Genomic DNA, 14439 nt, shown 5'->3' on the forward strand with positions numbered 1-14439 from the left:
GGTAAGTGCTATTATTACCCCTATGTTATAGTTTGGGAAACTGAGACAGATAGGTTAAGAGACTTTGCCAGGGTCACTCAACTAGTAAGAGAAAAGACAGATTTGAACTTAGGTTTCCTAATGCCAAGTACAAGGCTATATCCATTGTTCCACTTTGATGCCTTCAGTGTTGAGGAGTAAACAATATAACCCTGTTCCCCCCCAAATAATCCCTAAAATAAGAAGGAAGGAAGCGTGAGAGGAAGCAATGAAGAGAAAAAGAAAAAGTTGCTATGTTTTAAGACATAGTAAAAGACTGATTATTGCTATAGCATTTATGTGGGGATCTGCTATCTACATGGGCAGATCATTAAACACAGCAAAGGTTAGAATCATGAGCAAAGGTCAAAACCTAAAGCAAATTAGAACTCAAGATAAAGACAACAAAATATTGTGAAAACAACTGCAACAGCTTCAACCTGATGTATTCAATGCTAAAATGTGAGAAGTGGGGAAAAAAGACAAATGTGTTGACCTTGTCACTATTTCCTGCAAATGCTTAACTGATATAAAATAGTTGCTACAACAAAGAAGCCATTATAGTCTAGAAACCACCTGAGCTATCAAACACTTAATCTTTTTGTTAAATGAAGAGACACAGCAGCCAAGGGTAATGCAAAATTAAAATACGAGCTTATATACCCAATGAAGCAGAAAGACAGAAGATTACAGCAGTATCATCTCCTTAAACAATGAAAAACAGTAGAAAGCAAATGCAAGCCTATAGAAGGTTTGACATGCAACCCAACATCATTCCAAGAGCATTCATTGGTGAAACTATTAGGAAGTCAATGAACAGATGGGGCTAGAGGATATATTTCTCAGGGTAATTATTTTTCATCCTTTGTTGTCAAAAAGGACCAGTGATATCATAGGTGATGTCCTGAGTTGCACATGAATTGGATTGAATGAGAAAGAGTCTCTAGAAGTTGTTAGCTTCACTCTCTCTTCCAGAGTCATTGAAGTCCAGTGATAAGACAAAAGTCAAGATGACTGGTGATGGCCCAGAATGCAGTGGGTGACCTTAGTATCTTCAGTGCCTGATCAAACTCTAAAGGCTCCACAGCACCTGCTTCAACTGCCTTCAGGGCTGTTGGAACAAATTCTTCTCATTCAACCATTCTACTAGGGAAAGTCTTCACTCCCATCCCCCAACTCAGGTTTAATAGGTTTATTATCTCTTTTCATTATCATTGAGGGAGGACTCACCACATTTAAACCCTAACACTTATTCTCCATTTTATTAACACATTGGAAACTGAAATGATATCTAAGAAGATAAAGTTAGGAAAAATAGAAGAAGCAACCAGATACACAGAGAAGAAATCTATGCTGAAGGTGGCCCACTCTTGAAAGCAATGAAGTATAACTTTGAATTATATCTAATAGATAAATGTTTATATATGTGTTTGTATATACACAGAGTATCCCAAAAGTCTTGGTGAAATTTTAAGCTGTAATTTAAGAGGAAGTAAGATAATATGTGATAAGATAGGATAAAATAGGTAGCTAGACTGCTCAGTAAATACAGTGCTGGACCTGGCATCAAGAAGACCTGAATTCACTAAGTAACTGTTACCTATGGTTGCATTTGCCCATGATTAATGTATGATTTTAACTTTGCAGGAAGAGACTCCTTGGAGGTGAACCTTTCAGACTATGTTTGGTACTACTGAATCAAATGATTTTTGTTAATCCAAACAATAAATACAATAGAATTAGTTTTTCTCCATGCCTCTTAGTTACTTGTGTGACTAATCTTGTGTGAAAATCTTATGAAAGGCTGCCCACTCCCTTTGCATATTTTCATCAGGAATGTCAGGGATATTACACACAAACACACATACTATTAAGAACTACAATGACAACAATAATAGCATTTATACTATAAAGAAATAAGTATAACTGAATTTTGCATACCACTTCAAAGTTTATGAGATACTTCATTACGTATTATTTTATTTGAGCCCTAGAGCAAGCAACCCTGTGAAATAATTAATGCATGTATTATCATCTCAATTTATAGATGAGAAGACTAAGGATCAAAAAGTGAGTTGCCTAGATCCACATAACTAATAACAACAAAAAATAGTAGTTGTTACATGTATAATACTTTAAATTTTACAAAGTGTTTTATAAATATTATCTGGTAGGTGATTACATGACTTGCAGTTGACTTTGATTTGAGTGAGGAAGGGCTGTGCAAGGTAACCAGCCTCACTTTCTCCTCCAGAGCCATCTGGGTTCAGTGGCCAGGTATTCATCAGGACAACTAGACATGGCCCAGGATGGCTCTGGAGGAGAAAGTGAGGCTGGTGACCTTGCACATTCCTCCCTCACTCAAATCAAAGTCAACTGCAAGTCATGTCACCTTCTCCCTAATGTCACGGTCTTCTTCGAGAATGAAGAACAAATACAACAACAACAATATTATCTAATTTACCACTGGGAGAACCCTGAGAGGTAGGCATAATTATTTTTTCACATTTATAAATGGGGAAACTGAGGCAAATAGAAGTTAGGTAACTTGGTCAAGGTCACAAAGCTAGTAAGTGCCTGAGGCAGGATTTGAACTCGGGCTTTCTAACTCCAGGTCCAGCACCCTAGCTATGGTACCACCTAGCTGCAGCAACACCAAGAATAATAACAGCAATAATAACAATAAATAATAAGCATTAGATATAGGATTTGAATCTAGGTCCTCTGATTTCCATTGAACTACATTGTTTCCTCACTCCAAGTCTAACATTATGCCAACTCCTGCATGTTGTGCCTCTAGAGAATACAAATAAGAATTACACAGGCTGGGGAGGGTTGAATGAGTTTTAATCTGTTCCAGTGGAGGGAAAACCCACATTGATGAGATCAAATTCATTGAAATGCTGAAGTATTAATATGAGCTCTTTCTACAATCTCCTAAAGTGATTTTAGTGATTCTAAAGCATGCAAGTGAAGTCATGCTCCTCCTTAAAAAGGAAAATAAAAGATTTAAAGCCCAAAGAGACCTCAGAGATCACTATGTCTCTAATAACTTCATTTCACAGAGTAGGACACTGAGTCACAGGGAGGGAAATGTGACTGACCAATATTAACATAGGTCTTTAGGTGCCAAATTCATTGCTTCTTCTTGCCCCTGCTACATATTTTTGAAATTGTATATAAAAAAACCAACAAAATAGGGTCTTAGATACTTCTGCCTGACTAGAACTCTGGATTTCCAATCCAATTTGACAAGCAAAAAGCATTTATTAAACACCTACTATATGCAAAGCACCATGCTTGATGCTGGGGATATGAACACAAAATGAAAAATAATCCTTGAATTCAAAGAATTTATATAATACTGGTGGGATATATCACATAAGATAGAGATAGCTAAAACATAATTAAGTGCTTATGTGGAAGGCACTGTGCAAGGTGCTGGAGAGGCCAAAAGGCAAAAAAATGAGATACTCCCTACTCTCAAGGAGTTATTTGGAGAAGACAACAGATAAATTCTAGGGACAAATTAACCATTGTGTAGGTGGGACAGACAGAGCCTAGAAAGAAAGGAGCATCTGCGGGTGGCACTTCTGTTGATATGGCAGTTCCTGGCAAGGACTCATCAGGCATCTAGTTGTTATCGGTGTGTAGTCATTCTAAGGGTGTCAAAGAAGCTGGTACATAGGTGGGGTAGGCTAAAGAATGAGTCAGGATGGAAGTAAATAAATGTGTGTTTGTGTGTGTGTGTGTGTGTGTGTGTGTGTGTGGACACTGTGGTTAATTGTTCTTCATTCTCAGAGAAGACCAAAGAGACATCACTATGTTGGAGTCAAGTTATAGTGTGTCCAACTGACTGATCAGACCAATATGAGGTCAGAGTGCTCTATGACAGGTTGGGCACAAATAGTCCATGTGAACATTGTGGGGTGGATTCTCATATACATTTCACATTTCTTTTGAGCTGCTGCAATTCTGCTTTGCTCATAGAGCAGAGCACCTTCTTTGATGAGGGCATGCTATGATGGGTGGTCCTGTGTCGGTATATCCAATGTAACACAATCAATCCCAGAGTTCTTCAGAGTGACCTTGAGAGGGTTCTTGTATCACTTCTTCCCACCATGGGAGTGCCTTCCTTGTGAAAATTCTCTATAAAATAGTATTTTGGGCAAGTTTATGTTTGGCAATCAGGCAATGTGGTCATACACACAATATATACACACATATGAATGATAAATATAAATGCACATATGTGTATATGTGCAAATATACATGTATGTATGCATATGCATGTGTATATGCAGATCATTGAGGAGAGACACAATACAAATAATTAGGCATATTAAATAAGGCTTCCTGTAGAAAGTAGCATTTGAGCTGAGCCTTGAAGGAAACTAGGGATCCTAAGGGAAGAAAGTGAGGAGAGACTACATTCAAGGTATGAAGGACAGCCTATGTCAAGGAATGGATTTGAGAGAAATTAACCATCAGGAAATAGCAAATGAGGTAGTTTTGCTAGAACGTTTAAATATTTAAGGCAGGGGGAAGGAAGATGAGAGGGAATAAGCATTTACATAGCACCTACTACATACAAGTCACTGTGTTAAGCATTTTACAAATAGCTCACTTGATTCTCACAATAACTTGCAAGATAGGTATTGTTATTAACCCCATTTTATAGTGTAAGAAACTGAGTCAAGCAGAGGTTGAGTGACTTGCCCAGGGTAACACAGTTAATCTGAGGCTGGATTTGAGCTCAGGTCTTGCTAACTCCAGGTACATAGCTCTATCCATTGTTCCATGTAGCTGACCTTAGGGGTAGGGACTAATGTGTGCTAACTACGGAAAGGTAGACTGGAGTCAGATCACGAAGAACTTTAAATGCTAGTCTGAGTAGTTTGTGTTTTGTCCTAGGGGCAATACAGAGCCACCTATGTTTCTTGAGCAAAACAGTGACATGGTCAGACTTGTGCTTTGGGGACATTACTTATGGAAGATGGATGAGAAAATCTCAAAGTTGGGGACCAAATTAGGATATTATTGCAATAGTCCAAGCAAAAGGTGAGGATCTGCACTATTATTGTGGTTTTGTAATAGAGAGGAAAAAATGAGAGAGGTGATGTAGTGGGAGAAGTCACTAGACACAGCAAGTGATTGGATACAACAATGACGGAGAGCGAAGGAGAAATGATGATTCCAAAATTGTTTCCAACAACCTCATTTTCCCATAGATGGAAAAAGGGTTATTTTAAAGCATAGTGGTGGCATTGGTGCATCATCACTAATTGTTGCTTTTAGTCTTGTGTGCCAAATAAAGTCAATCCTTTATATTTTAAAATCAAGATAAATAAAATATTCATTTGCCCATCTCTCCAACATGTATTTAAGTTGCTTTTCTGTACAGAGCATGATTCTGGGTGCTGGGAAATACAGCATTTAGATAGGAAGCTTACCATTTAGTAAATTTTTTCCCTTCTTACTGGTTTGGCCAGCTCCTATACTAAAAGAAAGGATTGGACTGAATAAGTTCTGGGATTTTTTCAGTCAGTCAATCAATCAATATTAAATACTTACTGTATACAGGAGAATGGGCTAGGGTCTGGGGAAACAGACAATAAATGAAACAGTTCCTACCCTCAAACGTACACTCTCGAGGTAGACAACATACACATATGTAAGTTTATATGGAATAAATACCAAATATATTAGGCAGTTAAATCCAATGTATTTATGGAAGGAGGGCATTAGCAATTGGGGAGAATTATTCAGAAAAGGCTTTGGTAGAAGACAATGCTTGAGCTGTGTCTTGAAGGAAAGAAGAAGTTTTATGAGGTGAAAGTGAAGAGGAAATATATTTCAGGTATGAGGGTTGGTCAACCCAAATGAATAGAGTGCTATGTGTGAAGACCAAAGAGAAAGCCTATTTTGGCTGGAGTGTAGGGATGTAATAAATGGGACTGGGAAGATAGGTGTGGGCCAATTTTTAAAGGTTTTAGAAGCCAAACAGAGGAGTTGGTTTTTATTATTTGATCTTAGAGATCAAATCTTAGACAACAATTAGAGATTATTTAGTAACAAAATAATGTGATTAGATATGTGCCTAAGGAAACACTTGTGGTAGATAAATTGAAATGGAGAGATACCTAAAGCAAGGAGATCAATTGGGACCCTTTTGCAATATTCTGAGGAGTGAAGAGACCTGAACAATGTTTGGTGGTTTGGTGAATAAAGAAAATGAGTCAGATGTGACAGATGTTGTGGAGTCAGAAATGGCAAGATTTAACAATAGTTTGGATATGTGGAATGTGGGAGAGTGAGAAATTGAGGATGATACTGTGGTTACAAACCTAGGAAGAATAGTGATGCCATCAATTGAAATAGGGAAGTTTGGAAGAGGGGGTAGGTTTGGGCTGAAAGGTCTGTTTTGGAAATATTGAATTTGTGGTGTTTTCTCTAGGACATCTAGTTTAAAATGTTCAATAGGCATTTGTTGATGAGAGAATGAAACTCACAGGTGATACTATAGGACTGCATATATAGAACTGAATCATCTGTAACAGACATTACTTGACTCGAATTTCTTGAAAGAATGCCTTTGATTTTGCTTGGGAAAGGACACTTGGTTTGATGGTTCACATAGGTCCTTCATAGCTTTATTTTATTATTATTATTAGAAAGTGATCAGTGACCAGGAAAAAACATATAATTGATAGCCACCAAACTAGATACCAGTCCCATACTCAAGGCCTAAACAACTCACAGCATACCAACTTGGGACTCTTTTTGGGGTAGCATTGTTTCAAGTCCTTAGAGAAAGCTGCTTCATTGCATAGGTGTTAGGACACCTGTACAATGCATGAGGTCAATTCAAGGAACACAGAGTTTTTGCTATGTATGCAACTCTGGGTGAGTTTTTAGTTTGTTCCCAAAATATTTAGATGGTTATGAATAAATCAAAGTGAACTACCCTTGTTCCCTATGGAAATAACCATCAGAGCACAACTGATGCTTCAAGAAACTGCTGAGAATGAAATTTTGGCCCCCAAATGGTTGGTTTCATTAACGGTAAAACTTGTCAAATACATAGCCACAATGGAGTTATTGTCTTAGCTGTGCCTCTGCTCACAAGCAGTTTAATGTTTCCTCTCAGTTTTCCTTCAGTTAAAACACAATCTTTTCCTCCCTCCCCTTTTGTTTCTTGGCAGTAGCCAGGAAAAATATAGACCCCCCCCTCTCCTGTTTCCTTGACAGTTCAATAATGTTCTGTGTTATCAGGCTAATATTGTGATGATTTGAATACATATCACTTTCTATGTGCTGTGTCAAAACAAAGAAGAGAAACTGGAGAAAGCAAAGGCATCTAGTTGGGTGGCAAGAGAGTGAAGGCCTATGCCAATCATCTGTCAGGGCTAGGAGTCCAGAATGTGCAGATTGTAAGAATTTTGTTCATTACAAAAACCAGAAGAGACCACATGTTTTGACAGAGAGCTAATTTCCACTTTGGAGGACAGTCAGCACTGAGGACCAGAATCCAAAGAGACTGGTATTGGCAGTGATTTTATATTCCTCAAGGTAGCATTTGCATTTCCAATATCCCTGGGGCCTAGATTTTCTGCCAGATGATGTCTCTCAAATGATGCATACAGAGCCGTGTCCTTGGATAATAAAATCACTCTTCCTTTGTATAGGAACAGCCTGTGCATGAACACATTACTGAGGCCTCATTGATGCTGACTCCATATACTTAATATTTACTCAAAAAGTAAGCTATTTCCTATTGACTCATAGACTTTAGAATGGGACTTTTGATATAAGACTTATTTACCCTCTTTCTTTTCACAAATCAGGAAACTGAGATGCAGGGGGTCAGACAATGAGTTCTGGTCCTAGCTCTACCATTGGCCCCTACTTTAATGTTTATTCCACTGTAGTGCTTAATAGAGTGTTAGAAGTCTCACCATTTCTTTTCTTTCCTTTTTTTTTGCTTTTTGGAGGGGGCAGGGCAGGGCAGTTGGGGTTAAGTGACTTGCCCAAGGTCATACTACTAATAAGTGTTAAGTGTCTGAGGCCAGATTTCAACTCAGGTCCTCCTGACTACAGGGTCAGTGCTCTATTCACTGGGCCACCTAGCTGCCTCTCATCCATCCTTCCTTCCTTCCTTCCTTCCTTCCTTCCTTCCTTCCTTCCTTCCTTCCTTCCTTCCTTCCTTCCTTCCTTCCTTCCTTCTTTCCTTCCTTCCTTCGCATTTCTTAGCCAGTTTTTAAAAAATTCCTAGTCAATGCCAAAATCCTAACCACATTCACCCTAAGTTCTAACTGTCCTAACTTTGATTTCCTTGTCAAGGGTATATAAAGTGTTTTAGTATAATAGTCTGAATTGGAGGAATTAGGGAGAGGGACCAGACCTGTGATTTCATTGTTACAGGTAGTTATCTGAGGAATTTCCATCTTTGCCGAGGAATGAGCAAGTCTCTTCTATTGATACAGGTCAATACCTTCTATTCCACTTAAAGTCTTAAAACCTTGCTTAGAGCGCTGAAAGGATAGGGAATTTCACAAAAAGTCTGTTTTGATTCTGACTACTGTCTCCCTTAATCTAACCTCTTTTATCCTTCCTTTACCACCATATTTCATATCTCCTTCCCATTCTATTGGAATTGTGTGCATGCATGTGTGTGTATGTTCTTCACTCTTTGAACCAATTCTGATGAAAATGAAGCTAAAGCATCACCCCCTTTTCCCTTCCACTGTAAAAGCTCTTCCTTGTGTACCTCTTTTACTGAAGACAAATTCCCCCATCCTACTCTTCTCATCCTTCTTCTTCCAGTACCGTGTTTCCCCGATAATAAGACACTGTCTTATTCATTTTTTGGACAGAAAAACACCAGAGGGCTTATTTTCAGGGGAGGGCTTATTTTAATGAACATTGACAGCAATTTTAATAAACAGGTAAATGTGAACAAAAAAATGTACCTTTATTCAATAAGCAAATCACTGGGGAAGAACAGGATGACGCGCTCACTGCTGCAGCTCTGATTGGATGCAGCTCGGAGCGTGGCGTGCGTTTCACCCAGGGGGGGGGGGACAGTGCATACAGAGGGTACCGTAATGTAGCGTGTAGCACAGGGGATCACCTTCACTACAGTAGCAATCTCAATAGGGCTTATTTTCGGGGGAGGGCTTATTTTAGAGGAATCTTACACAGTAAGGGGAGGGCTTATTTTTGGGATAGGTCTTATTATCGGGGAAACATAGTGCATACCTCTTCCCCGTCCTTTCATTTTTTGAGATCATCCCCAAATAATTAACTCACAGTCATGGTTTTCTGTGTAGATTTCTTCTAGCTGTCCTAATAATGATAAAGTCCTCAGAACTAGGAGGAAGATAGTGAGAGTGGATATAGATAAAGACAGGATAAAACTAGAACTATTCATCTTGTTATTCTTAAAGCAAGTATGACAGCACTGCCCACATGAAATTACAGTCAACAAGTTATAATAACACATCCAATTCCCCAGCATTTGCATCTCTGTCCCGGGGGAAGGGGTAACTGCCACTTAGTTTTGCAATTATCATTTTAAGCAGTTTTGTATTGATTAAATGAATCTGCTTCATCAAGCAGAAAGAGCCCCAAAGAATACAACAAATGAAATGATCTCAATATAATAATCCCAACCCTGAGTCTTAAATGATGCATGTGCATGTGCTTTCCCATCCGTGGGTATGATCAGCCTCTGAAATAGAACATTGCCAGTCATAATGGATAATGGACTTGCTCCATAAATAAATGTTTTCTTTTAAGTGCCTTTCCCCCTTATTTCTGATATTATCTATTTTCTGTAAGAGGAAGAATTTGTTCTGGATGAGGGAGAAAAAATACATTAAAAGATTCCACACTAAATGTGATTATAATGTATGAGGTACTCTTTAATGAACAATACCTGTTTATTGCTGATAAAAAGGATGAAAAATATTTTTAGTTTTCCTTAAGTCTTCTTACCTTTATTCCAATCATCTCTCTTTGTTGTCATTATCTATTACAGTATTTCTTAGATTAAAAACAAAACCCTTAATGTAACTGTAGCATATAAAGTAGGTATAATATTATATGAGCAAGTTATGGCCTTGGTCCTAGAATAAATGTACACTATGTATTGACCTCAAAAATAAAACCAAACCCAAAGTAAAGAGCAATGCATATTTTGAAAAGTTCTGAAATATATTCTCCTTTCCTTGATCTTGTTGTACAATATGTCTTTACCACACTCCCTAACTTCTTTTTAGCTGTAACCACAAAAAATCAGTCATTGGTTTTTGTACAGTATGCAATTGCTCACTGCAAGGTTGAAGTTGAACTTGACTTTGAGTTTTGTTAATATAACAAGAGTTAAGCATCACTCCCCCAAACAAAAGCTTGTACTTTAGTAGAAGGTTGAATGACTTTTGTAGCTCAAACCTTCATCACCGTGTGTCTAATGCATTGGTTAGATTAGGCTTTCCAAGTTTAGCTAGACTGGTTGTCAGATGGTACACAAAGTCCATTTTCAGGCCCTTCAAAGATTGCTTAGAGCTGCCAGAGCTTGGGCTTTTCTCTTCCCTCCTCTTCCCTCCCTACCTCTTCGTTTTCAGTTTCTCCTTCTCCTTCCATTTCTCCTCTTTCTTTTCTTATCCCCTTTTATTTAACTTCCCCCTCCTTTCCTTTTGCTGTTGCCTTTCCCCTTCCCTTCATTCCTCTTTTCACTACCCTTCTTCTCTTTCTCTCTCAAAGAATAAATATTTCAAAATCCCAGAAAGCTGTGGCCTTGGACCCAGTATACACATACCAGTGTATGTTGTCCCTGAGGTTAAAAACAAGTGCAAAGTTGGGGCGGGCAGGTAGCACAGCGAGTAAGAGCACCGGCTCCAGTGTTGGGATGACCTGGATCAAATCCGGCCTCAGATACTCAGCACCACACCCAGAAATAACTGGCCGTGTAACCTTGAGCAAGTTACTTAACCCCAATTGCTTAAAAAAAAAAAAGTGCAAAGTGAAGAAGAATGAATGATTGGACAAATTCAACAATTAGTCTCCTTCCCTTCACCATATTGCAAAAAAAAAGTGTTTAAACATTTATTAAACTTTGTTTCAAAGTCACTTCCAAAACCCTGATGAGGAACACAAACGAGATGTTAGTCAAGGAGCTAAATATAATTAACAATAAAATGGCTCATTAAAAAACCACATGCTCCTTGGTTACTTAGGTAATTTTAAAATGTTAAAAAAACATTTTTGCTGTTTTCTCCTTATTTTTACATCAGGACACCATCAAATATATTTTAGGGGAAAATAAAGTTTCCTATGTATGTAATATGGTTATTTCTCCCTTGATTAAGGAAGCTTTCTTAACCAGGAGATGACCTCTTTCATGAGGAAAACTATGTGCTTACTGTTTATTATGGGATGCATTCTTTTATTGGTATTATTATTTTAAAAGCAAGAATTCTCCATGGGAGAAAAAGTAAGCTCTGGAGCTAATTTCCCTGAAAATAAGTTGTTGTGTTATTTTTTTCAGTGTAACAATTCCTTTTAAAAATAATTTATTTTTCATCAATTATATGGAAAACAATTTTAAATTTTTTTTTAAGTTTTGAGTTCCAAATTCTATCCTTCTCTCCCCTCCTTCCTCCCTCCCAGAGATGGTAAGCAATCTGATATGTTATACATGTGCAGTCATATAAAACATTTCCATATTAATTATTTTGTGAAAGAAAAGTAGAAAGAAAGGGAGAAAGACAGGATGGAAGAAAGGAAGGAAGAGGAGAATAGTATGTTTTGTTCTGTATTCAGATAAGATCAGTTCTTTCTCTGGAGACTGATAGCATTTTTCATCATGAGTCCTTTGGGATTGTCTTGGATCACTCTATTGCTGAGAATAGCTAAGTCATTCACAGTTGTTTATCATATAATATAGCTGTTCCTGTGTACAGTGTTTGGAGCAAGTCTTTAAACAATTTTAACATAGATAAATCAGTAACTCGATATTCACTTTTAAGCACTTACTAGGTGCCAGGCATTGTGCTAAATACTGGGAAAGCAAAAGACAGTTCCTGCCCTCAAGGAGTTCTCAATGAAATGGGTGAGAGCTAGGGGTCAGGAACCAATCTTTGTTCTCTGAAGTTTGGATTCAATTAAAGGACTGTACTTGAGGACCCCGATGGCCATGTGTGACCTCAAGGCCAAAGGTTCCCCACCCCTGGGAGAGAAAGTATTCAAACAATTATGTACAGACAGGCTATATATACATTATAGTTGTTATTTAGTTATTTTTAGTCATGTCCAACTGTTCTTGATCCTTTTGGGGTTTTCTTGGTAAAGATACTAGAGCCATTTACAATTTTCTTCTCCAGCTCCTTTTAAAGATGAGAAAAGTGAGGCAAGCAGGGTGAAATGACTTGCCCAGGTTCACACAGCTAGTAAGTATCTGAGGTTGGATTTGAACCCAGGTATTCCTGACTTCAGGCCCAGCACCCTATCCATTGTGCCACCCAAGTGCTCAATAGGACAAATTGAAAATAACTAATAGAGGCACTAGAATTAAAAGAAGCTGCAATAAATTTTCTGTAGAAAATAGAATTTTAGTTGGGACTTAAAAGAAGCCAGAAAAACATTAGGTGGAGATGAGGAGGGAGAGCATTCCAGGCATGGGGAATAGCCAGAGAAATCACTGGTGCCAAGAGATGTATTGTCTTTTTTGTTGAATAGAAAAGAGATCGGTGTCACTAGATCAGGCTTTTTCAACAAACACACTTTGTGACAAAATTTAGCAAATGTTTAAACACTTTTTTTGCAACAAGGTCAAAGGAAGGAGAATATATGTTTTAACTTGTCAAGGCATGCATTCCTTCTCATTTTGCAACTTGGTTTTAGCCTCAAGGTCAACATATGCTGGCATGTATATGTTGGGTCCGAGTTGGGGAGGGGACTAGACTAAAATGTAGGACTAGAAGAGGGCTTGGTTATGAAGGACTTTGGGCACCAGACAGAGCATTTTGTATTTTATTCTGGAGGTGATAGGGAGCTGCTAGAGTTTATTAAGTAGGGGAGTGGAACAGTTGAGCTTATTTTTTATAAAAATCCCTTTGATGGTTGAATGGGGAATGGATTGGAGTGGAAAGACTTGGAGGCAGGCAGGTCCACCAGCCAAAGCCTTTTGCAGAAGTCCGAGTGTGAGAGTAATTAGGGCTTGCCAGAAGAGAGAAAGGGGTGTATTTGAAGGGTGTTGCAAAAGTGAAATCTCTAGGCCTTGGTAACAGATTGGATATAATAGGGGGTGGTGGTATGAAAATCAGTTGAGGAGTTTAGGATAACACCTGGCTTGTGAGCCTGATAGGCCAGCAGGATGGTCCACTTCTCTGCAGTAATGGGAAATGTAGGAAGTAGAAAGGGTTTAGGGGGAAAGATAATGAGTTTGGTTTTGGACATGTCGGGTTTAAGATGTGTACTGGATATCCAGTTTAAAATGTTTTAAAGATAATTGGAAATTCAACACTGGAAGTCAGCAGAAAGGACTGGATAGGTAGATTTGAGAATCATCAGAATAGAGAGGGTAATTAAATCCTTGAGAGCTGATGAGATCACCAAGTGAATTAATTTAGAAGGAGAAGGGAAGACAAGAGGGCCCAGGACAGAACTCTATAGAATGTCTGTGGTTAGAGGGCATGAACTAGATGAAGATCAAACAAAAGGGACGGAGAAGGAGTGGTTAGATGGGTCAGAAGAGAACCAGGATAGAGTGGTGTCCCAAAACCCTAGATAAAAGAGAGTATCAAGGAGATGGTGATCAATAGTGCCAAAGGCTGCAGAAAGATCCAGGAGAATGAGGACTGAGAAAAGACCATATAATTTGGCAAATAAGAGATCATTGGTAAATATGAAGAGAGAAGTTTGAATTAAATGATGAGGTCAGAAGCTTAATTGTAAGGAGTTAGGAAGACAGTAAGATGAGAGAAAGTGGAGGAACCTAAGGTAGCCAACCTCTTCAAGGAGTTTAGTCACAAAGAGCCAAAGAGATATAGGATGATAGTTAGCAAAGATAGATAGATAGATAGATAGATAGATAGATAGATAGATAGAACATTTATTAAGTGTTTAGTATGGTCTAGATACTATGCTAAATTCTGGTAATAATAAAAATCTCAACTTAATATAAAATTTAGTTGGACTCTGGTCATCAGTTTAAAAAAAATTAATTGATCTGATTTTCTCATTTTATACAGAGGGGAAACTATGGTGTAGAGAAGGATAGAACCCTGTCAAAGGTCATATGGGGATGCGGGGGTGGAGGGAGAGCTGTGCAGAACCTTAAGTAGAACCCAAGTCATTTAATATTGAATCCAATGCTATGTCCAGTGAATCAAACTGAATGGGGGTTGAGATCCTAAA

The 14439-nt window shown here is 38.2% G+C and overlaps 1 protein-coding gene across 1 annotated transcript in view; it reads left to right on the forward strand.

The window, feature by feature from the left end:
* Window positions 1-14439, forward strand: part of DOK5 (docking protein 5) — a 162911-nt gene that overhangs the window by 130568 nt on the left and 17904 nt on the right. The gene's annotated exons all lie outside the window — the stretch shown is intronic.

The sequence above is a fragment of the Petaurus breviceps genome, unplaced genomic scaffold (assembly GCF_028583685.1).
Source record: "Petaurus breviceps papuanus isolate PSGF00001 unplaced genomic scaffold, PetGlider_PUasm1.0 90847, whole genome shotgun sequence".
NCBI classification, from domain to species: domain Eukaryota; kingdom Metazoa; phylum Chordata; class Mammalia; order Diprotodontia; family Petauridae; genus Petaurus; species Petaurus breviceps.